Raw genomic sequence first — 27,145 nt, 5'->3', positions numbered from 1 at the left:
TTCACATCTTTAATTAATTTTAGCTTAGAATATTTTCCCTCTTAATATCTTTCAATGCTTTCCTGTTTGACTCTGCAGGAGTCTTCAGATGCTGCCTCTGACACTCAGACTCTGCCTCAGGTTGGTTTTCCAGGCAGTATAACATGTAGATCACCTTTTATTCAGCAGCTTTACATCAAGACATCGCATTGAAATGAAATCTTCATTAGAATAATGAAGTGAGTTTGTGTGGTACATGCATCCATACTCCCAACACAGCTCATGCTTTTTGAAGTGTGCGGACTATAATAAAACCTCCAAGGAGTGTCTTCTGCCTTTCAACCTTGTTCATGTTCCACATGCGCACTCAGTCATATTTGATGATTTATATTCATCTAAACTCCACCTTTCAGTTTAATTTGGCCTGAAACAATTGTACAGGAAGAGGTTTAGCAATTTAGATACAATGTCTATGACAGTCTGCACACTGCTGTATGTAGTGTAAAATGTAAAGTTTTTTTGTGATACATTAGAAAATGAAACCACATTGGAATAGATAGATACTTTATTCATCCATCCACAGGAGGGAATTCAAGATATCATTTTCAATTTCAGTATCGTTCAAATTAAATTATAACAAAACTTTGAGGCGAAAATATACTTTTTTTTTTTAAATAAATAATAAAGCAAAGCCCTATTCTCAATGCAGAAGACTGACATACAGATGGACGAGAATTTTTGTCCGTCAACGCGCATAGACACACATAATTTGGTGTATTTTTGGGGTCACTGCGGATCCATCACTCTATACAGATGCAGCAATACGCCCGGAAATCATGAGGGCAGTTTTGTCACCAGTAAAAGGAACAAACCAGAGAAGAAGAGAAACTGGAAGAAGATGGTGCAGAAATAGCCAAATAAAATGTACCACAAGAGAGACAGAAGAAGCTGAGAAAGATGGTTGTCTTGATAGTAATTCATAGTTAGGACTACCTGCAACTCTGAACTCAGTACTGCCCTTTGGTGGATGAACACGATGGCAACGTGAAGACTCATGGAAGTATGAGGACCTTCAAAACATATAAAAAGTCCCCATTTATGCACATAGGAGAGCATAAATGAGCCTAAAGCTGGTGCCCTTGTGGTGTTCTTATAAGTATTTTTTTTTATGTATTTTTTCTTAAGTCACTACTACCTTGCATTTTATCAGGTGTACACTAGTTCTACCTGATGTAATTCAACCTCGGCTGTCTTGTAAAAACAAACACATTCCTGTGGCGAGGTCTGTGTCTGCATGTCCTACTGGCAGGTGCCTTGCCCGTCGCACCCCACATCATTCAGCGATCGAATACTTTGCCCATGTGTTTTAAAAGTTACAGCTCTTTCCAGGAGAACAGGAAAGATGAGTAAAGCAGTCTCACTGGAACAGATATGCTGAAAACAACCTCCATGTCTTACAGAACTGTGCTGCAAATCAGCAGTGAAAAGATCAAACTCCAAGCGACTGAAACCAAATCTGATTTTAAAATGGAGTGAAAAACCAATCAACTCATCTGTTTTGGGTGTTTTTATAGAAATTCAGTAATGTGTCAGTATCCACTGAGTGTGTGAGAGACATGACCCCAACATGAGCCACTAGACGGAGGTTTAAGAACATCAGCTCTTCAAACGAGCGTGGAAAATAAAAGTTGGGCTTGTTTGTGAAGACATATCTGAGAACAATGGATGAATAACGGGAAGTTTTAGAGCCTTTTACAGTAAACGTAACGAGAATAGCTTGTAACCAGGCGGGGATCAAATCGTTTTTAAAGGTTTCACTTTGACTGCTATTCTTCTTTAATTATAAGATGACAGGTTAGCATTCATGCTTGAATGGCTTAGAAGTTGATTTTTCCAGTCAGGTTGAAGTAGCTGGAGGCATTTTCTTTATATAATTTAACTAAACGATGTCTGCGTGCTGCTGATGTATGCTAAGCTGCTTTTTTTTTTTTTTTTTACTGATCAGAGTAAGGTTGGGGCTTGTCCAGTTCTCATCAGGTGAAGGGATGCGGCTTTTAATAGAAAAGTAGCACTTTTTTGTGAAAAGAGTTTTGCAAACCGACATGTTCAGAGTTTAAATATCATCATATTAAAGCAAAACTTAGATTTTGAATTGGGGTTTTGTATACTACTTTGACATAATGTGACATTTTTAGCTATAATATTCTGATGGAAGTATGATTTACCAACATCTCTATGTTGGGGTTTGTGGGCACTGGGAATGACTAAAGATTGAAAATCCTGTCTAACGTTTCCATTTGTTCACGTGGCAACGCATTGACCAGGCGGCAGAAGAAGTTGAGACGCTACATCTGGCTGAAGTACCGGTGCCCGGTGAAGGGACTCAGCTGGACCCTTTAGAGGTATGCATGTCTCCTATCTTTGTTTAGTACACATAATTAATGATGCGTATCTCATCTCTAAGTTTAAAATGGTTCATTACCAGGATGAAGATGGCCTTTTGTCTTGGTGGAGAACCGTTCAGGGTATGCCTCATGTTTACTTCTTATGTGATCACGCTTATTGCAGCTGAAACTTCATGATGTAATCACTATTTCCCTCCATTAGGATGGGATGAGTGGAACGAGGCAAACCAGGATGAAGAAGCTGAAGAGTATGTTGAACTTTTATTCAAGTTTTATTCAAGACATGCGAACAGATTTTTATTCCTTTTTATTGGAGCTTATATGTTGCTTACAGTGAAGAAGTTCATTCTATAGCATTTCTACAATGAAAATGTTGATGCAAAAATAGATTTTTACCATTTTAAAAGCAACAATTTTAGAAAAACAGTCTAAAAAAACACAGCTTCTAAAATGCACTGAATCAGATTCTGTCATCCATATGTACTCAGTATAAAAGTGTTGCATGTAAAAGAATTATTGCACAATATTGAGTTATTGCTCATGTGAAGTATTTTATTTTACATTTGTTTCTGCGTTTATGGAGAAATCTCTTGGAAAGAAGTTCTCCCCAGATTACTTTTCTGCCTGTTTTTTTCCAAAGCTTACATGCTTTCTTACAGCGTCTTTTGCTTCGTCCTCAGAGTGGTGGAACAAGCTGCCGATCGAGTCTTCATGGCAGCTCGCCTTTTTGTCCGCTTCTTCAACCAGCGCGGCGCCTCGCTCCAGCAGCGCATCCTGGAGCTGCTGGCCCTGGCCGACGCCGCAGACAACTTCCATAAGAAAACGGTCACAGCCAGCGTCGGCGGGGGGGTGGCCAGCGTGGCAGGGTCCGTCACAACCATCACAGGCCTCATCCTGGCACCTTTCACGGCAGGAACGTCGCTCATCGTCACGGCGGTAGGCATCGGGATAGCCACTGCGGGCGGTGTGACGTCCGCCTCTGCTAACATCACAGACACGATGCATTCCAAGACGGACCGCAAGAAGGTAGAGAAGATGATCGAAGACTACCAGGAGGAGATTAAGGACATTAAGGAGTGTCTGGAGTTTTTACAGGTAGGAACATTAAGTTTTATTCACATAGAAATGCAAATAGAACGTTGTTTTCCATGGATCTTAGATCTTTTTCTGAGCAAAATCTTTCAAATTAACCCTGAATTCTTGATTCTGTGCAAAATTTTGCCATTTTAAACGAAGCAACAAAGACTGATTGGACTGTTTCTCTGACAGGAAGGGATGGAGGCGCTTGAGGAGTGGAACTTTGAGAAGTACATGGAGAGCATCGAGAAAAAGCACCTAAATCAGAACGTCAAGCATGTCATGAAGGAGGGAGGCCGAGCCGGAAAGGCCTTGGTGATCAACACAGAGAGTCTTATCAGCACCGTCCAAGTCCTTAGTGTTGCCGGTGGCGCTGCCAAGGCGGCGCAGGCCATGAGCGTCACCACCGGCGTCATGTCGGGACTCTTCCTCGCTCTTGACGTCTTTTTTCTCGCAAAAGATTCGATGGAGCTGAAAAAGGGAGCCAAGACGGAGTTTGCTGCTAAGATCCGAGAGGTTTGCAAGGACCTTCAGGACGGACTGCTGGAGCTGAACAGCATCAAGGAACAGCTGCAGAGAACTATGGATGGAATAGAGGTTGAGGTAGAGGAGGAGGAGGATGAAGAAGTGTGGAAGTCTGATTTGAAGAAGCTTATGGATCTGGAAGAATGAAGGATGGTTGCACAGCTGAAGCTTTGTAACCCTGCACTAAACACTAGGAGCACTAATTTGGCACTGGCTTTTATGCTCAATAGTTATGTATTTTAATAAGTAATTGTAAAATATTTAAGTAATTTTAATATATTACATCAAAAGCCGACATGTTTTTATCAAATTTTACAATAAAGTAGTTTTGTGTGTTTATTTGTGTGTGAACTGTTTGTGCCGCGCTGCAGCCCGACTCCCCGCCCTGCAGACGGGGAAATATTTGGAGCAGACTGTATGCGAGTGGCTGAGGCGTGAACACGGCGTGCTCACAGAGTGATGCATGCATGGAGTCCAGAACAATGTGGATAGACAACCTGGTTATCTCAAAGCCACTTTTTTTCTTTTAGACATTCCTCTGTGCTTGTTGGGAATTCACCTTTTCACGGGTTGTCAACATGTCTCAAGTATTAACGATGGATTAAAGACAAATGATACGCCACCTAAAGGAAAACATGACCAAAACAATGACTGACTGTTGTGCTGCGAGAAAGTAAGCAGGGCAAGTGTGAGAGGGAAAAAAAAAAGCTTTATTAGGATTTGTTTATGCACAAGCACAGAAAATGACATGTTACCATTTTTGCAATCACCATGGTAACAATGAGGTCATCTCAGAGAAAGTTGGAAAGCTCATCAGGAAAATGTCTAGAAGTTTGTCTTTTTAGCTTTTATTGGACAAGAATAACAAACACGTACGAGACATTTTCAATTTTAAATTGAACTTTATTTGTATCGCGCCACTTCACAAGGTTGTCACAGGGCACTTTACATACACGAATCAACATACACATCATTTGGAGCCAATTCATACATATCCTATAATAGAAACCAACTGATTGCATCGAGTCATGACTTCAATCCAATCCCCCATCCTGAGCTGCACTCGGCGACAGTGGGAAGGAAAAAACTCCCCATTAACATTCAGCACTTGTCTTCCTCATCACACTAATGAAGCTCGGCACGAGAAAAATGATGGAGTTAACGCGTTATTAGCCTTTCTGAAAAACTTCATATCCAACCAAGCTTCTTCTGAGTTGACTGAGCTGTTGCACCTGACAGGGAAAACATGGCCGCAACACGAGAACTGGTAACTATTCAGCTCTGACTGGTAAACGATGCCGGAAGCTCAAAGCCGTGTCAAAAAGATGGAACAAAATGGGAAAGATGTGAAAGGAAACCGGTTGAGCAAGGAAAACCCTTAAAAACAGAACATGTGAAATGGTAGACCAAGCCGTTGTGAACCAGATGTGTGAAACCAGTTGAAAGAAGTGGGACTAAGACAGGAAAACTGGCACAAAATGGAAGAAAACTAGTTAAAAGCACAGTAAAGTTTATGGCCACTAAATTAAACTTTACAGCCAAAGAACGACTTTAGTTTGGATGCACTTTTATTTTTCATAAAAATCACAACAGCTGAAAACCAGATTAGTTGTCACAGAAATAAAAAAAATTAGTTGTCAGATGTGCAGAACCAACTTTTAAATGATAAATTTCATTGAAGTTTAACAATTTCTGCGTATTCTGGAACAAGAAATTTCATGATAATGGAATCAGAAAGCAGGAAATTAATAAAATGGAGTTCTAAATCTGCATCATGTGTTTTCAGGATAGAATAAAATAAACAAAAAAACTGAGCAATCTTCTGCTTTATCTGAACATATAATTATTCTCTTCCCTAAAGCGTGAACAGGCTTCTAGTCTGGCTGAAATGAGGTGTGATATCAGCATAACTGTGTTTTATACCTGAAACAATTTAATCTTAAAAGTCATTAAAAAAAAAGCTTTTAAAAGCTTTCGCAAAGTTTATACTTTACCATCTTTAGTATTTGTTGCTTTCCATTGGTTTCATAAACACAAACACCACCTTAAGTCAAATAATCATCCACAATACAGTTAATTTAGCAAGTATTTGTTCACATAAAACCTTTTAAATATTATTGATCTGCCTGGATTTAATTAAACAGAATTAAAGATACAGCAAAGAAAATACTTATGTATGCATGGGAACAAAACATTTCCTGCTCATTTTACCAGGAACTGAGCAGAGAAAACATTTAGAAGGTGAAAGACGGATCATGAAAGAGAGACGAATAAATGTGCTGCTGATAAATATCTGCAGCACATTTAGGAATGTGATTTAAAATCTTTCCTCTGCCACACAGAAGCTGATATAAGGAACGAGACGATTGAAGATCCTGTAAGTGATGAGCGTTTCTCACCAGGGAAACTTGTATGTTTTCTTCCTTAAAGGATCTAAATCATCACAAAGTTCCATTTTTATAATGTAGCAAATGCATGAACCCGTTTCTTAACATTGTGAGTAGTCGTACAATTACAGTTGATATAGGTGAGAGAAATAAAGCACCTCTACCTCATTAATACCCAAGCAGGCAGCACAACAGCATTTTGAGAAATAAAATAGTTTGTTTGGCTAAAAACATTGCGGCATCATCATAAAGAGCTCATCTCACCACATATGCATGTGTTTAAGGTAAAAAGGAAATAAAATGCAGAATATATTTGTGTTGTAGTTCAACAAACTGCCTGCTAAATTGAGATCAACTTTGTTTACATTCAAAACTAAACTTATTGTCGACAGTCATGAACGTGTTTACACATTTTTTTTTTTTTGTTTTGTTTTGTCTTGTTCAGCATTTAAGCAGACAAAATGGATTTTCTGGATGCTCTATTCTGCTGGGCAAATTTACTTTGCCAAGGGACGCATCATAGATATTATGCTCCCCTTGATATTCTGGATTTTAATTTTATTTTTCTATTTATTTTGCATAATTGTTTATATTACAAAGTTTGTACTGCTGGACCGGACCGGAAAGGACAGAAGAGGGACAGAAAGAGAATCGAAAAGAAGAGAAAACAGAAAACACCTTGTAGAGAGAGAATGAGAGAGAGAAAGGAAAAAAAAGATTGAAAAAGAGAACAACCTACATACATTTGCGTGTATATAAGCATACATACACACCCACTTATATATACACACATTCATACACCTTTACATACTGGAGGACGAAGCCATCAACTATCAGGAAAACCCAGAGCTCACAAGCTAAGTCAGACACACAGGAAGAAAACCAGCCATTGTTAGTAAATGAAGCTGCAGGCGACTCAGTGACTGTGTCACATGCAGAACATACAGAGTGGAACGTGTTCAGAGAAGAGTGATCATGCCAATGTGGCCCCGCCCACACGCAGGCATGAGGAAGGCCCGGAGAACCCCGAGGTTCGAGCAGCTGGCGGCCGTCCCCAAGCACAGATCCCAACCGCCCCGCTCCGGAGCCAGCCATGCATCCACCCAGGAGTGTGTACACATTTAAGTGAATGTATGTACTTGTATGTCTATGTACATATATGTCAATTTTTTTAAAGGAATAATGAATGAGATTTTGTGCAGCAGATGAATATGACGTACAAATACAAAATAATACAAAACTCCCTTTCAGAGTGTCCATGGATGAGTGCACTGCGCGCTGAAATATAAACATTTACACCTCATTAGATTTTTTTATAAACTGGTAGGAAATTTTGGGGCTTTTGGATAAAAAACAATTAAGTGTGAGAAATTGGAAAAGCTAATTTTAAAACCAAAATCATGTAATTTTTATCATCCTTTCATGTGATACCAAACCTGATGCTAGCTGATGATGCAATGATAAAACATCAACTCAGAAAATTTGAATGTTATAAAAAAAAAAGTTCAATATTTTTCGTCACTTGTGTCAGAATGTGAAACCCACACATTATATAGATTAATTACTCATAGAGTGAAACATTTCAACCATTAATTCCATGAAATTTAGCTAATTATGGCTTATAGATAATGAAAACCCAAAATGCAGTGTCTCAGAAAATTAAAATATTGAGAAAAACTTTAGGATGTGACACCATGACTTTCCATGATTAATCAACTAATTAACTAAAAATACCTGCAAAGGTATCCTAAACCTTTAAATGGTCTCTCAGTCTGGGTCAGACTGGGGTCATAGAGAAGACTGCTGACTTGACAGATGTCCAGAAGACGAATCCTAGACATGGACTACAAATGTCCCATTCCTTGTTTCAAGCCACTCCTGAACCAGAGACGACAGAAGCATCTCACCTGGGCTGAAGAGGAAAAGGACTGGACTGTTTCTCAGATGAAAGCAAATTTTGTATTTCATTTGGAAATCAAGGTCCCAGACTCTGGAGGAAGAGTGGAGAGGCACAGAATCCATGTTGCTTGAAGTCCAGTAGGAAGTTTCCACAGTCAGTGATGATTTGGGAGCCATGTCATCTGTTTGTGTTGGTCCACTGTGTTCTCTGAAGTACACAGTCAACACAGCCATCTACCAGGACATTTTAGAGCACTTCATGCTTCCTTCTGCTGACCAGCTTTATGGAGATGCCAAATCTTTTTTCCAGCAGGACTTGGCACCTGCCTACACTGCCAAAGGTACCAAAAGCTGCTTCAATGACCATGGTGTTACTGTGCTTGATTGGCCAACAAACTCACCTGATCTGAACCCCATATAGAGAATCTGTGGGATTCTGTCAAGAGGGAGATGAGAATCACCAGACCCAGCTATGTAGATGACCTGAAGGCTGCTATCAAAGTAACCTGGGCTTCCATTATACCTGAGCAGTGCAACACGCTGATCGCCTCCATTGCCACTCCGCATTGATGCCGTAATTCATGCAAACAGAGGCCCAACCAAGTATTGAGTGCATGGAAATGAACATACTTACAGAAGCCTGACATTTCTGTTTAAAATATCCTTCTTTTTCATTGATCTTATGTGATATTCTACTTTTCTGAGACACTGTATTTTGGGTTTTCATTATCTATAAGCAATAATGATCCAAAATTTCAAGATATAAATATTTGAAATGTTTTACTCTGTGTGTAATGAATCTATATAATATATGGGTTTCACATTCTGAAACGAGTGACAAAAAATATTGAACTTTTGCAAAATATTCTAATTATCTGATATGTACGCATGGTATTTAATTTTCATGAAAAATTCTTAAGTTAAACTCATTTCTTTAATGAAAATAGCAAGAGCAGTTTTACTAATAGTTGCAGTTCTGAATTTATGGGAGTAAAAATGTACGGGACCCAACTGTCCAGGTTATGCTCATTGCTCTTATAGTTATGGGTAGTCTAGCCAACCATTACTTATGTAGCAATGGGGATGTTACCTGATGCACTGAGAAGTACCTCGCTCTATTTCTATAATGTATTAATGTATAAATATATGACAATATTGCCGTCTCTAACTTATTTCTCCTTTTTTCTGTAGGTCTTCCTGAATAAGAGCAGTTGTACATGTTGATCTGTCTTTCCTGTCCTCTCCACCCCAACCAGTCGAGGCAGATGGCTGCCCTCCCTGAGCCGGGTTCTGCCGGAGGTTTTCTTCCTGTTAAAGGGGAGTTTTTACCTTCCCACTGTCGCCGAGTGCAGCTCAGGATGGGGGATTGGATCGAAGTCATGACTCGATGCAATCAGTTGGTTTCTATTATAGGATATGTATGAATTGGCTTGAAATGATGTGTATGTAAAGTACCCTGTGACAACATTGTTGTGAAGTGGCGCAATACAAATAAAGTTGAATTGAATTTTAAAAAATGTGAGAATTTATTGTTTTTTTTCCTCCTTTAAATTGTTAAATTAGTACAGGGGACATTTAATAAAGGTGAAAATATTAATTTCTTTTAAAATACATTTTCCTGTAACATTCATGGTGATGACACAATATACATGACGGGGTTGAAGGATAACAATGACTACACCTTGAAAAATTGCTTTTTTAAAACGTCATGTCTGAGATGGGAAAATGCATTTTACTGTTAGTTCAACATATCCTGAAATATATGTGGGATGAATACAAATAGTATTTTAGAGTTAGAAATGATAAAATATCCAAGCCCAATTCGTCCCATTCTCATGGAATGACTCCTGTACAACTCTCACAGCCTTTTGAATTTTCGATAAAAATAGTTTTTCAATTTTAGAAACATTTTTAAATGTTCTGCAGAATGGTTGGTAACACACTGACAGTCATGCAGCACACAGAGCACATCCAGCGTCTGCTGTACAGTAAAACAGAAGCAAGGGAAGGTGAAACTGGGCTTAATGGGTGGGTCCTCCAGCTTCCTCCCTGTTAGATTGACTGGCTGCTCCAAACTGTCCCAAGAAGTGATTGTGAGCATGAACAGTTTTTTTTGTCTCTCTGTGTTGGTTCTGTGACGGACTGCTGGCCTGTCCTAGGTGTTTTCATTCCAACATGAAGTTGAACCATAATGAGACAAATGAGCTTTAAAGCTTCAGCAAACACTCGTGCTGACCAACATGGAAGCTGATAAGCCCACAGAGACGGCCTTCAGGCCTTTTGAAGGACTTAAGTCAAACATTTTCCTTCTGTTTTCATATTAAGACTTTAAATCTACAACATAACTTCAAGATTAAAGAAAATGGAGCAACTTCCTGAAGATGATTTATATTATTTACAAAGGGAGAGCACGGCACATCCAGCTCAACCAGCTTCTCACTGGCTCGCATCCCTTCTTTGTATTACACTCGGCCTTTACCTCAGAGGACAACAATGCCACAGAGAAACTGTAACTAACAGGCTGTCAAGTTTTTTAAACGTTTATTATGAACATTTCAAGTCTGAATGACCTGACGAAGGAGAAGTTGTGCTTTTCATCGTCCTAATTTTCAGTTAATTCCATTGAATGAGATTCTATGTATAACTTCTTCCTTTAAGTTGTTATTGTGTGTATTATGACTGTATACTATTTAAGTTTCATTGTAATGGAATTTAATGTGTATTATTGTATTTTTTCATGCTGTGAAAATTTTACAGTGTCATTGATAAGAAGGTTTTGGACTAGATAAGTGCCCAACTTCTTCCAAAACCCTTTATCCAACTTAAGAAGCTTATTTTATTTGTTGTACCCAATATTTGTTCTTTTAAAAATCCTTTATTTTAGTTCAAAATAAATAAATAAATAAATAAATAAATAAATAAATAAATAAATAAAATTTTCAGTGGAAATGAGGTGGGAAAGGGAGGATAGAACATATCTGGATGATGTTTTCACCACTTATTGAACAGCATTAAAACATGTGTTTGCAGCTTACAGCTCCAACTCCAGTGAAGTCGGGACGTTATGTAAAATATAAACAAAAAAAGAACACAATGTTGATCTTTTTTAACCTGTGTTCAACTGAATATGATGCAAATGCGAGCTATTTAATAATCAAACTGATAAACTTTAATGTGTTGTTTTTTTGTTTTTTTTTTTTGCAAATATTCACTCATTTTAAATTTGTTGCCTTCAATTGTTCCAAAAAAAGAAAACAAAAAAATACTGCGACAGGGGCAATGAAACGCAGGAAAAGTTGAGGTAAAATTGGAATAAACTTTTGTTTGGCATGTTCTACAGGTTAACTGGGAACAGGGGAGACACACAACTGGGAATCGGGTATAAAAGGATAAACCCTGAAATGCTTTTTCGTTGTGAACGCTGTGAATGAGCACGTCGTCCAACAGTCTGAAAGCAACATTTCTCAATGCACATTTGCACAGGATTTGGGGATTTCATCATCTGCAGTCTATAATGTGAAAAAAATGTGGATATTCTGGAGAAACGTTTACACATAAGTGACAAGCTGGAAAGCAACCCTGACTGCTTTCAAGCCCCCCGACAGCACTGTGGCTTCGCAGGAAGAGTGTGGGTAGACTGGTCTGTCTAAGACTGAAAATATGTTGTACATTGTGAAGCAATGCAACTTCATTTCTACAAAAAATACTTTAAAACCAACGAAGTTGACCAAAGTGTCACAATGCAGAGTTTAGAATCAATAACATATAAGAGGACATTAAAAATAAAATAGAAATAAGAGTGAAACAGTTAAACAACTAAAATCAATTATATGACACATTTTTATCTATATGGAAATAAAAAGTGCTGCACATAAAAGAAACAGACGAGATAATACGTACACTAAGTACATATGATACAAGTAGATGTCAAAAGGAAATATATCATCCTCACTATAATTCCCATCATCAGCATCAATCTAACCATAACCATATGTGAATAACAAAACTCTCTGTCCTTATTAAAAGCTGTGATGAATATTGTTTTAAACTCTTGTTTAGAAGAAGCTTGGAGCAGATTTCCTGATTGGGCATAAAAGCTACATGCTGATTTTCCTTGTTTAACTCTCAGGATAAAAAGCAAACTTTGACCCAGAGGATGGTTGTAGAACCCCGGACATGACACAGAGACTAAACCCCTTCATGTTGCTTTACCAGTCGATAGTTATGCTGTAATTAAGATCAGGAAATTCTGGGTTAAGAGATCGTGAAGAAACGTGGGATGAACTTCCTGTTGCAACACCAGTAAGGTGTTCCCGAGCAAACCTGTCAGACTCTGTACGAGCTCCCCTCAGTCATGGTTTAGGTAAATATGACAGTAAGGATGGAACAAGTGAAGATGTTCGCTCAGGTTTCTGATGTAATCTGTTTAGCAGTGACAAAGCTCTTTCAGTAGACAACAATCTTATCACTTTAACAGGCTGTTAGTTTACGTTCACACACATTGTTAAATGCTTCTGTGCTCTGCTGAAGATGCCTAACCGTGTTGTTTAATTTGATTTGTTTTCTCATTGGATACTTGTAGGAACAGTAAATTATCAGAATCCAGTGATTCCCAGCTTGTGTTTTCCTGCTTGGATAGAAAAGAATCATGGATAAAACATGTATGTCACAAATCTTAGTGTAACTTTGACTTACATTTGACAAAGTGTAATTTTTATTTGGTATCTATGAAGCTGAATTTCAGATCAAAAAGAAAGAAAGACAGAAAATAGAATATGAAGCGAGAACAGAGAAAATAACTTATGGAGCGGAGTACTGTAGATGCATCAGCGAACAGCAGAAGTGATTGCACAGCTCGTTTCTTTGTCACTGGTGTGTAAATGAACCAATTGTATTCAGGTGCTGAACTGAAAGTATGCTGTTGAGCAAGAACAAAGCGAGGCATGTGACACGAACGCACCAGCCAAAACTTACAGGAAACAATGGCTGCTCATTTTCCATGATGGTTAATTGGAGAATTGCTCAGAGGCAGACAGCCAAACCCTTAAAAAAAAACATATCTGATTTTATCTTTCCTGCACTGAAGTAAGACAAAATCTCCAGATTAACACTCGCTGGTTAAACACCAGCTATGCCAGTGGTGTTCCTGCTTGAGTCATCAGGCGGAGAACCTCATCAGTACAAGTCCTGTTTTAACTATTACTCATAGTTTCAGCTGTTTCACACTGTAACTCTGGTGTTTTTGGTACAGTGATGTCGACATCAGCTGACAAAGAAAAAAAAACTTTGTAAAAGTTGGTAAAACTGATCCTGAGTCAGTTTTTTATTCAGATCCGGCTGGTACACCTGTGCTGCTCTGTTACGACAGGAGCGGCAAAGATTCAAGACTTCAATATTTATTTTCTTCTGGTTTTTATAGTACAGAGGAAGGTGGATCAGGAGCAATGTTAAAGCCGAATGTATCACTCTGCTGCTGACCGAAGGACCGCCATCCAGTTTGTTGCCTCGCTGTAGAACTGTCAGACTCGTTCGCCATTGTAGCGACGTTGTGTTGTACAGCAAAGATGCAATGTGTGATTCTTTCACTGGTCAACAATGCAGAAAATAATATAATGATAAAAGTAAAATACAAGTTGGGGTGAAAACACGTCTATATAGATATATGGAGACATCTCAACTTCAACTTTATTTATTTGTATCGCGCCACTTCACAACAATGTTGTCACAGGGCACTTTACATACACATCATTTCAAGCCAATTGATACATATCCTATAATAAAAACCAACTGATTGCATCGAGTCATGACTTCAATCCAATCCCCCATCCTGAGCATGCACTCGGCGACAGTGGGAAGGAAAAAACTCCCCTTTAACAGGGGCTGATGCACTGTTAAATCGTGCAGTAAATATGTATGACATATATGTGTGTAAATGTTGAAGAGCTTTGCGTTACAAATATATACACATGCTTAAAAATCATACATATACGTAATATTTTGGTTTATCAAGCCTGCGATGGACTGGCAACCTGTCCAGGGTATGCCTTGCCTGGCTGGGATACTGGGACAGGCTCCAGCTCCACCGCTGTCATAATGGCAGAGGTGGTGGGACCAAGGAAGCCCGACTTGTAACACAATGATGAAGGGGAACCGAAACCAAGCAGTATACAGACACACGTACAAACAGAACGAGACACAGGTAGAATGACTTAACTAATGAGACCAGGTGAGCTGATGAACAGGAAAGCAAAACAAGAAACTGGACATCAAGGAACTAGGAAAAAAACCAACTAAAACAGGAAACTGTTTTAGTTGGTTTGTTCAGGAAATGAATTTTCTGCATGTGGCATCACATTCTGTAAAAAGCTGTCTGGCTCAATTATTATTAATATCGATACAGCAATAATTCTACTATAATGTTGTTTGATACATGTGGACAGAATGAAACCCTTTTGGTGTGTTTGTCTCTTATTTTTCATTGAATATATGTAGAATTATGCATGTCTGAATGTGTTGTTGTGTCAGACGTGAGCTTCAAAGCTTTTGGCAGCAGAAAGTTTCAAATATAATCACTATTCTGCTGTGTTAGGGTGGGATAATTGGAACAAGGCAGCAATGAGCTTTAGGTGAAGTTAATAACAGAGAAATATTGACACCTTGCAGAAAATATCTAGCTGCTGTGGGCTGTGTGAGGTTCACCTTCCCCACATGTTCCAAAGGAGAGGATGATCCAGCAGTTTCACAGCTAAGAACATGCAATTCAAGTTAGTTAAATTCAATTCTTTATTCAATAATCCAATTATTGTTTTACTTCTTTATTTATATAGCGTTAAATTACGGCAATGGTATCTCAAGACGCTTCACAGACAGAAAAAACATAATGAAAGCCAATTCAGAAAAGCCTATATAAGGAAACCAACAGATTGAGTTGGAGGCTCCAACTGAATCTCCCATCCTGAGCAAACACACTGGCGACAGTGGGAAGGAAAAAACTCCCTTTTAACAGGAAGGAAACCTCCAGCAGAACCCGGCTCAAGGACAGGCAGCCATCTGCCTCTGCTGTGTGGGGGGAAGAGGACAGAAAGACAACAGACAAGAGCAGGTATAAACCATCAAATGCAAAGATGAAGCTAAAACATGGCCTCAGATGCATCTATTTTACCTTCTAACCATTAGTCTGTGATGCTTATCAGTTGAATACTTCAGGAACTAAATCATCTGACCATGGTGTTTTAGGTCTGTGTAAGGAGCAAAAATACTCTGAGCTGTGTGTTAAAATAACTTTTTCATATTGCTGACAGGAAACGATGGAGTCAAGGAACTACAACAGTAGGGAAAAGACATGGAGGAAGTGATGCGTTTCAAATCAGATTTCAGGACTGTAGTTGGTCGTTCTTTCTTAATTTTCACACTTTTAGCATTTTATATATTTATTTTTTATTTATTTATTTTAATGAGCATATATATATATATATATATATATATATATATATATATATATATATATATATATATATATATATATGTTGTGTGTATGTTCCTATACTAAGTGTTTATACACACTAGATTTAAATTGTATCCAAACTAGTATTACATTTTTTTTCTTTTAATTACAGTAATTTTGTATTTCATTTGTTTAAAAAAAAAAAAACCCTATGAAACCAGTTGCCTTTGTCTTTTTCCATCACGTTACTGTGGTCTGTTGCGACACATTGGAACCTGATACCCAGCTGAGTGAGGAAATTATTCAGAGTAGATTATATGCGAGTGGCTGAGGCATGGACACCTTGTGCTCTCAGACTGACGCATGCATGAACACTGGAAAAATGTGGTCGAGCAACACTGCTTATCTCAAAGAATTTTTTTTATTTTTTAGAAATTCCTTAACGCACATTTAAGACAAAGATAAATGCTAAAAGAAAAACACTAATCCTGATGGCACAAGGAGAAAAACAATTCAGGTCGAGATAGATTTTCTTTGCCTCTTTTCTGTGGAATTTTCTCACAATACTCAATACAATTAGCCACAACACAACATGATAAGTCACAATAAAACACAATTAGATACAACACAACATGATAAGCCACAATACAACACAATTAGATACAACACAACATGATAAGCCACAATAAAACACAATTAGATACAACACAACATGATAAGCCACAATAAAACACAATTAGATACAACACAACATGATAAGCTACAACACAACACAGTAAGTAAGAACACAATTAGAAACACAACACATTTAGCCACAACACAATACAATGAGACACAATTGAAGTGATATTGCTCTTTATTTTCTTTTTTCTTGAGATTAACGCAATTGAATTTAAATCACCTGAAGTGAGCAACGACGTGCAACATCACAGGAAGTTAGCAGTTTTCAGTCCTCACAGATGATTAGCGGGAGATCTTTTGAGAACGTCCGAGACGTTAATGAAACAAAAAACTAAATTTAAAAAACTTCTGTTGTGGCTTTTTGTGTTGTGTTGTGGCTTTTGTTTTACTGTGACATTTCAGGGCCACCGTAGTCAGCTCAGGTGAGCAGGAGAATTTTTCTGACCTTGTTCGTCACTTCAACCGGGTTTAAATCAAAGTAAAACTAAAATTGGTTCAGATCCTGTCAAGGAAATCTGAGCAGAATGCTAAAAGCGCTAAAGTTGACATGTGCCTTGTCTAATTTGTAGCTTTTCACCATGACAAATGCACAGTTGTCTATAAAAGCACTGAAAATTTATGGTTTTAAACTAATCCTTGAAGAAGACTTGTGTAACAACGCAGAGGAAGAAGGACACCCGTGTTCCACTTAAACAGGCCTCTGGTGTGATGGTACACAGAACTTATTACTAAAAGGATAGATTGCCACATACACACTTTAATGATTCTTCGTCTTAGTAACAATCTGATCCAATTAAACTGATAGTGGGTTATTTCAGTGTGTGAAAGAGGGACTGAGCACCACCTCAGCTACACCATCATTCCTGAAAGACAAGTTTTTTTCTGCAACTGAGACTGAGAGAAACCAGTGTTCATGAGGGACAGATGGATGTGGAAAAACAAGAAACAGAGCTGCTTAGCTTGCTGTACAACCTACTTCTAGAAAATTCTTGTCTCATAAAACGTCTTAGAGTGCCCCTGCCAGTCTTGCCTTAAACCCTGACTAACCTATAGGAGAAATTATGTGGTGATGCTGGATCTTTCTGCCGTGCAGAAGGATTGAAACGTTTAACCCTTTGAGTCCTGTGACGGAGCTAAACTTTTGTACATGGGAACAGACGGCTGGAGGGTGTGCAAGCCTTAATCAGGGCTTCACATGGTTAAAAACAGAAATGCTTATGATCCTCTCTCCAGCACACATACTCTCTCACACACAGCTTTAATAACTATGGTCACATTATGGTGAAGCATTAGAAGTAATACTGTATATCTCGACAATAACCTGGATCGCCTGTATTGTTCTTGGACACAGCATGTGGTGGATGCTTGATCTGTGTCCTTCCTCTTTAAAACAGGGTTGTAACTCAAAAAGCACTTGGAGGGTGTATACCTCCACCAAGCAGCTAATTTCCACCATATTGTAATTTTCACTTTATGTGTGAATTTTCTCCTTTTAAACTCAGACAAGGCAGAGGTTGTTATCTTCGGGCCTGAAAAACTCAGAACAAAATTATCCAGTTATATAATTAATCTGGATGGCATCAATCTGGCATCCAGTACCACCGTGAGAAATCTTGGAGTCATAATTGACCAGGACTTGTCTTTTAGCTCACATTTAAAACAGGTTTCTTGAACCGCCTTCTTCCACCTGCGTAATATTGCAAAAGTTAGGGGCATCTTGTCTCAGAAAGATGCAGAAAAATTAGTCCAAGCCTTTAGTACTTCCAGACTGGATTTCTGCAATTCCTTATTTATGGGTTGTACCAAATGTGCCCTGAAAAGTCTCCAGCTGATCCAAAATGCTGCAGCGAGGGTTCTGATGAGGACTAGCAGGAGAGATCATATTTCACCAGTTTTAGCCGCTCTACACTGGCTCCCTGTTAAATCCAGGATAAAATTTAAAATTCTTCTCCTCACATGTAAAGCTCTCCATGACCAAGCTCAATTGTACATAAAAGATCTTATAGTTCCATATATTCCAAATACAGCACTTCGCTCTCAGACTGCAGGTTTACTGGTGGTTCCCAGAGTCTCAAAGATTTTTATGGGTGGAAGGGCCTTTAGCTATCAGGCTCCTCTCTTATGGAACCAGCTCCCAGTGTGGGTTCGGGAGGCAGACTCCTTCCACACCTTTAAGATCGAGCTGAAAACCTTCCTATTTCATGATTCTTATAGTTAGGATATGAGCATCTCCTGAGTTGGAGTCTGCATGTACGGGACCCAACTAGGTTATGCTCATTGCATAGAGTTTTTCCAATCTCCAATAAACTGTTCCCAAAATTCACAAATAAAAATGTTCCTCCACATAAAATATTTTTAGGTTCCCATCAACAGTGTATAATATTATCAAAAGATTCAGAAGCTTAGGAGGAGTCTCTGTAGGCAGGACTGAAGGTCTTAACTGCGTGATTGTCATCTTGGACATTAGGAATAACACATCTTGACATTAATAATCTGAATATTTACAACCAGAACAAAAAATGAGCCATAGAAAGAATATTAGTTGTTATGGAGTAAAGCATGTAGATGATGTCAGACCCTAGTGTCTCGTGTAGCTAGCTGGGAGCTTCTGGGCGGCTGATGTTGGGGCTGAGGTCTGTCTCTGCCTGACCTTGTTGTTCTCTTTACGACAAAGTTGGAAAAATCTCCCTTTCTTCTTTCACATTATAAAATAAAACTGGTTAAGTGATAAATTTTCCCACATTTTTATGCTCAAGCTTACTTTAAATTAAGCCAGCAGCCTTGCTAGTTTTCTGTTTGAATTAAACTGAAGCATGTAGCTTTAGCTGGGTCAACACTAAGTAACCTGGATACCAAGGTACTCTTTGAGCATCAATATAGTATATATTCATTTCCTATTTTCCACATATGACATAGTTTTCCCACATTATATTAAAGCCAAACCAGTGTTACCATTTAAATGAATTAGGAAAAGTAGGCTGCTACATAAGTTCATGCTTGGCCACAGGAATGTAGTCTTGATTAGAATCTAGCAAACAAATGTAAATATTTTAAAGGCTGACTAACCAGGAAACTACTGGGAAAGTCTGTCTGAGATGGTAAAGCAACATCCATGTGTGCCCAGAAATACATTTCTGTCCTCAGTGACATGTAAATCACCTGACATGGCACCTGGGTGTCTTGTCAAATTTCAGAGATGGCTAGCGTCACTCTGGCCACCCTTTGAACTCTGCCTCTACTAGGACTGAAAATTGCATACCCAACATGAAATAAGTAAATCTCTGCAACCACAATGTCTATTTCATTACATGTGAAGCCTGTTTTCCACTGCAGGAGCTTGTTTCATTCACCCAGGATTTAAAAAAAAAACTTTGAAACCTTTCCAGAAAACATTACCTGGCTAAGAAGGTTTTCCTCACACTCAAAGTTTCTCAGAGCAAAACACAGAGAAAAGGATGGGATTTTTCCATTCCCTGAAATTCCTGAGGGTAACAGCTGTGGGCTGAAAAACATACTTACTAGATGGAACATACTCACAGTGTTCTGCACTTCTACATGTGAGCTAAAGTGTGGCTGCAGATCTTTTGGTTCTCAGGCAACACTGCATTGAAAACAGAGATGACTTACTACTGAATGGGTCCATTAAACCTTCAAGAAATCACTGTGAACACAGCTCAGTGTGAGACCTCTAATTGCAGATTAAAGCTCTATTGTGCAAAGAAGAAAACCAATGTAAACACGAGGCAGATATGCTGCCATCTTCTTCAAAGATAGTTTAAAATGGTGTGAGTGGAAAACTGTTCTGTGGTGTGATTAATTAAAATTTTAAATAAATTTCCACACCAAGCGTTAACAAATACATTTTGAATGAACATGTTTGCCTTATTATTATGTTACTTTGATGCAGTCAAAGAAATCATCTGATGCGCACGTGGTTCTCCAGACTCGGAGTGCACTGACAGCTGCATTCTGTGGGTTAAGCCTCTTCCCACATACTCCCATGGAAATAAAATGAATTACACACAATAAAGCACTCATGCAAATAAATTAAAGGAAGCTAAATTATTGACATCTCTGTCCTTTGTATGTAAATATGTCACAATTTACATATAATTATTCCTTTTACTGATAAAATAAGAGGTCAGCCTCTTTCAGTCCAGTCAGAAATGCAGATTTAGCGTCAATTTGTAATTTAAGCTTTCTGTAATCAGATAAATAATAAAAAAAAAAAAACCAAAAAAAAAAAACCAAGAAACAAAACTCACAATACACTCAATGGAGTAGATTCACTTGCTACCTGAAACAGCCATATACAGCTTGTTTCCCAATTACCAATGATGCACCGATGCACAGAATGACACAAATTTTGGAGAAGTGACCTTCCACAGTAATGCAGTGAAATTTCAGATTTATTTGTCATCTAATTCAACAGGCAATGATTAGCATAGGTTAAGAGACAATAACAATAAAACAACTCCTACACTTCCCTAAATATGCTCAAAGTGCTCAACACCATGCTGTGTGCTAATAAACTGGTCTGCCCAGTTTAATTAGTGGCAGTTGGGCTTATTATCCTGAACGCCCTGAATGGTCAGACGTTGTTAGGTGTTTCAGACAGCATCAAAATCATTATTTACAGGAAGACAGACACGAAGACAGAAGAAGCAACAAAAACACTAAGCACCATCTCTTGCAATTATGCAACCCCAATTCCACCAAAGATGGGACGTTGTGTAAAACATAAAGCAGAATTTGCAATTTTTTTTTTTTTAGCCTGTATTCAATTGAATACAATATAAATACAAGATATTTCATAATCAAACTGATAAACTTTTTTTTTATGCCTGCTAAATGTTTCACAGAAGCTGGGACAGGGGCATGTGTTAAAAAAAAATCTTTCGATTTAACAGTGATTAACAAGCATTTGGGAACTGCGGAACTATCCATGCTTGTAAATGACTAAACCTTTCACTCCTCCTATACCAGTGTTTCTAGTATAGATCTTCAAGACTTTTCCAGTCTTTTTGCAACATGTTACAGGTATGTAATTTAAAATAAGGGGCATATTTAAAAAAAAGAAGATGAAATTCAATCAAATTAAAGTTTAAATGTCTTGTCTTTGTAATGTAAAAGGCTTAAAAAGGATTCAGAATCACTCTATTGTGCCAAGTTCAATGGAACAGATGTTGCAGGAAAACATACTTAGTTTAAAAAAAAAACTAAACTGGACTACAGAAACATGTTAAACTGGGAAAGCCACGGGTTATCGCTCTAACATTTCCTGGTAATAGGTGTGGGAAAATGCACTCAGGGCTGATCCAGAAAAGAAAGTAGACAAACCTTCAGCAAACAAGACAATACACATGTTTATGTAGCGATCATGAGCCAGAGATGCTTGGATTAAATGTAGGATGAGTGACAGCAAGTTTTTAACGTTTCATTCTTATATTAAAATTTTCCTTTATTCCAGTCAGACATGCACTGGTTTCCATTCAGTCTGGTGGAAGCTGAAAATAGTAGTTTATTGTGTGAACTTTGGTCTGAGTGTTTCTCTGTAGCACTTAGGGCACATTCACATCAGCCTTTTTGATTCAAATCTTAGTCCGTTTGCGCTGAAAGTCTACTTTGGGAAAATGTGAATGCGCCAAACAAAATCTGATTCAGATCTAAGAAGCGGACATGGTCCGCCTAGAACCGCAGGTCTCGGTTCATTTCAAATAGACCAAATACAGGAAGCGGACTACAAAAAAAGTCTTTTTTTGTTTTTTTTTTTAATGGCATTTATCTGTTTGTTTGTTTTTCTGTTTGTTTGTGTTCAAGATAACTCAACAAGTCAAGGATGGATTTTTAATGAAATTTTCAGTTGTTGTTGGAAATGTGAAACGGAAGAACTAATTTAATTTTGGTGGTGATCTGGATTACCGTTTGGATCCGGGAATTTCTTAATAGTTTCTTTAACATTGCGCTTGGTGGAGGTTTGGGCTCTCCGAGTGCTTTTCTAGATGCTCCTTTTCACTTATTTTTAGTTTAACACAATGTTCGGATATTACTCCAAAGTGGTTGTTCAGCTTCTCATCCAGTATGAACCAAGAGACCCAGTAAAATAAACATGGCATTTCCTTTATTCTGATCATTTAGCTGTTGCTTTTGAACAGATAAACTCCAGCGTTGGTTTAATGAGCCTAAAAATGTAGAAAAGTAAGATTTCTGCTGCTTCTGTTTCAAACAACCACTTCAACATAATATGAATTGTAGTGATGACATGTTATTGTAGGTTGTGAATCTACATCATGTGGTCCAGATCCTTACATTTTCTAAATCTGACACATCTGCTCATTCTTTCATAAGCCTGGATAACTGAAGACACAAGGAGCAAAAATGGCCATCATGAATATGACACTTATGAACCTTTTGACGTCACATATTTTATGTGTGAAAACTACTATGGCTTATGATACATTAAATTAAATTAAATTAAATTAAATTAAATTAAATTAAATTAAATTAAATTAACATTGGGCTAACATAGGCTATAATGTCACTTATGAATATATTTGACAGTTTAATTTGATTAAATTCAATTCTACTTAATCCCATTGAATCTAATCATTGAAAGATGTGTTAACAAACCAAATGAAGTTCTTGGAAAGATTTTGGTCAAAAGCCAAAGTGTGTCTGTCGGCATATTCAACGATAGTCATTAAAGCTTCAAATTATTTAACTTCCTTTTCAACGTTCATCACATTGTTTGTTATTTCTTTCAAAAATGCATATTTTTATTTCTAAATCTCATCATGAAGTTCTTTTGGATCCATTTAAAAAAAAAAAAAAAAAAAAAACTGAAGTGGGAAATTCGACTCATTGGACCAGAGGGCTGCCATGTTTTTATGAAACACACATCCCAAAACACAGACACATCACCTTCTTCTAAAACTTTTGATTTTCTTTTTTCTGTTTTTTAAATGTATTTATTTACATGCGCTTGACAACCCTTCCATGTCAGTGGAAATAATATATAGACCTATGTATAGACCTATGCGTGTCAAGTGATACATCATGCCCAACCCTTGCATTTTTAGTGAGGGATTATCATGGCAGATGAGAGAGTTTTGGACCTGTCCATTTTCATTCCACATCTAAATTAGCAAATATAAACCAGTCTATTAACAATCAAACAAACAAACAAAAACAAATACAGCAGAAGCATATAGTGCCTTTAAAAGAGCGAGAGAGAGAGAGAGAGAGAACTATGTGCACATAGAGTAGTAGTCAAAAGTTTGGGCACACCCATTAAGTCAAATGAGTATAGTATGTATTTCCAGGCTTTTTGCTTGCCCTGTATGTATGATTTTCGCTCCTCCGGTGCTGTTTTAGCAAAGTCGATTTCAGCTTGCTGCTAAAGCCCTGGTATCAGTTCCAAAAGAGCACCCAAGCAAATAAAAACGAGTTATTTACACTGGAACTACTTCTGTCCACAAGATTAATACTCTATCCAAACATCACTTGTAAGGAGGAAACACAAAATAGGCAGTAAGAAAAATTCATGGCAAAACAACGAAGAAATAAATCCTAAGAGTCTATGCAGCATGTTTGTTAGGGGCAACTTATTTCTGAAGCAAAATACTGTACTGTTGATAAACAGTACAGTGTAGCTGCGTGTAAAAGGAAGTAAACACAACCCCTTAATCTAGGAAGTTATCAGCTGATGACGGGACAAGGGGTAACTTTAGGTTATTGATGTGAACAGCATAAGATTCAACCCTCACAACAGCTTTAGTGGGAAATCGTTTGAGCTGTTACCTACTATTGTCTAGCCTTAAACTTCCTTTACTGGATTGTCCCCTACAACAAACATTTCTAGTCTATTTCCTGCCTATTTCAGTTGACACAAGGCAACTACTCATACTTTAAATAAGACTGTAGTTGTCATTGTTATAATATTACAACACTATGCTGCCATGTCTGAAAGTCTACTTTGGGAAAATGTGAATGCGCCAAACAAAATCTGATTCAGATCTAAGAAGCGGACATGGTCCGCCTAGAACCGCAGGTCTCGGTTCATTTCAAATAGACCAAATACAGGAAGCGGACTACAAAAAAAGTCTTTTTTTTTTTTTTTTTTTAATGGCATTTATCTGTTTGTTTGTTTTTCTGTTTGTTTGTGTTCAAGATAACTCAACAAGTCAAGGATGGATTTTTAATGAAATTTTCAGTTGTTGTTGGAAATGTGAAACGGAAGAACTAATTTAATTTTGGTGGTGATCTGGATTACCGTTTGGATCCGGGAATTTCTTAATAGTTTCTTTAACATTGCGCTTGGTGGAGGTTTGGGCTCTCCGAGTGCTTTTCTAGATGCTCCTTTTCACTTATTTTTAGTTTAACACAATGTTCGGATATTACTCCAAAGTGGTTGTTCAGCTTCTCATCCAGTATGAACCAAGAGACCCAGTAAAATAAACATGGCATTTCCTTTATTCTGATCATTTAGCTGTTGCTTTTGAACAGATAAACTCCAGCGTTGGTTTAATGAGCCTAAAAATGTAGAAAAGTAAGATTTCTGCTGCTTCTGTTTCAAACAACCACTTCAACATAATATGAATTGTAGTGATGACATGTTATTGTAGGTTGTGAATCTACATCATGTGGTCCAGATCCTTACATTTTCTAAATCTGACACATCTGCTCATTCTTTCATAAGCCTGGATAACTGAAGACACAAGGAGCAAAAATGGCCATCATGAATATGACACTTATGAACCTTTTGACGTCACATATTTTATGTGTGAAAACTACTATGGCTTATGATACATTAAATTAAATTAAATTAAATTAAATTAAATTAAATTAAATTAAATTAACATTGGGCTAACATAGGCTATAATGTCACTTATGAATATATTTGACAGTTTAATTTGATTAAATTCAATTCTACTTAATCCCATTGAATCTAATCATTGAAAGATGTGTTAACAAACCAAATGAAGTTCTTGGAAAGATTTTGGTCAAAAGCCAAAGTGTGTCTGTCGGCATATTCAACGATAGTCATTAAAGCTTCAAATTATTTAACTTCCTTTTCAACGTTCATCACATTGTTTGTTATTTCTTTCAAAAATGCATATTTTTATTTCTAAATCTCATCATGAAGTTCTTTTGGATCCATTTAAAAAAAAAAAAAAAAAAAAAACTGAAGTGGGAAATTCGACTCATTGGACCAGAGGGCTGCCATGTTTTTATGAAACACACATCCCAAAACACAGACACATCACCTTCTTCTAAAACTTTTGATTTTCTTTTTTCTGTTTTTTAAATGTATTTATTTACATGCGCTTGACAACCCTTCCATGTCAGTGGAAATAATATATAGACCTATGTATAGACCTATGCGTGTCAAGTGATACATCATGCCCAACCCTTGCATTTTTAGTGAGGGATTATCATGGCAGATGAGAGAGTTTTGGACCTGTCCATTTTCATTCCACATCTAAATTAGCAAATATAAACCAGTCTATTAACAATCAAACAAACAAACAAAAACAAATACAGCAGAAGCATATAGTGCCTTTAAAAGAGCGAGAGAGAGAGAGAGAGAGAACTATGTGCACATAGAGTAGTAGTCAAAAGTTTGGGCACACCCATTAAGTCAAATGAGTATAGTATGTATTTCCAGGCTTTTTGCTTGCCCTGTATGTATGATTTTCGCTCCTCCGGTGCTGTTTTAGCAAAGTCGATTTCAGCTTGCTGCTAAAGCCCTGGTATCAGTTCCAAAAGAGCACCCAAGCAAATAAAAACGAGTTATTTACACTGGAACTACTTCTGTCCACAAGATTAATACTCTATCCAAACATCACTTGTAAGGAGGAAACACAAAATAGGCAGTAAGAAAAATTCATGGCAAAACAACGAAGAAATAAATCCTAAGAGTCTATGCAGCATGTTTGTTAGGGGCAACTTATTTCTGAAGCAAAATACTGTACTGTTGATAAACAGTACAGTGTAGCTGCGTGTAAAAGGAAGTAAACACAACCCCTTAATCTAGGAAGTTATCAGCTGATGACGGGACAAGGGGTAACTTTAGGTTATTGATGTGAACAGCATAAGATTCAACCCTCACAACAGCTTTAGTGGGAAATCGTTTGAGCTGTTACCTACTATTGTCTAGCCTTAAACTTCCTTTACTGGATTGTCCCCTACAACAAACATTTCTAGTCTATTTCCTGCCTATTTCAGTTGACACAAGGCAACTACTCATACTTTAAATAAGACTGTAGTTGTCATTGTTATAATATTACAACACTATGCTGCCATGTCTGAAAGTCTACTTTGGGAAAATGTGAATGCGCCAAACAAAATCTGATTCAGATCTAAGAAGCGGACATGGTCCGCCTAGAACCGCAGGTCTCGGTTCATTTCAAATAGACCAAATACAGGAAGCGGACTACAAAAAAAGTCTTTTTTTGTTTTTTTTTTTAATGGCATTTATCTGTTTGTTTGTTTTTCTGTTTGTTTGTGTTCAAGATAACTCAACAAGTCAAGGATGGATTTTTAATGAAATTTTCAGTTGTTGTTGGAAATGTGAAACGGAAGAACTAATTTAATTTTGGTGGTGATCTGGATTACCGTTTGGATCCGGGAATTTCTTAATAGTTTCTTTAACATTGCGCTTGGTGGAGGTTTGGGCTCTCCGAGTGCTTTTCTAGATGCTCCTTTTCACTTATTTTTAGTTTAACACAATGTTCGGATATTACTCC

The sequence above is a fragment of the Telmatherina bonti genome, assembly GCF_933228915.1.
Source record: "Telmatherina bonti genome assembly, chromosome: 18".
NCBI classification, from domain to species: domain Eukaryota; kingdom Metazoa; phylum Chordata; class Actinopteri; order Atheriniformes; family Telmatherinidae; genus Telmatherina; species Telmatherina bonti.
This window is presented reverse-complemented; position numbering follows the sequence as displayed.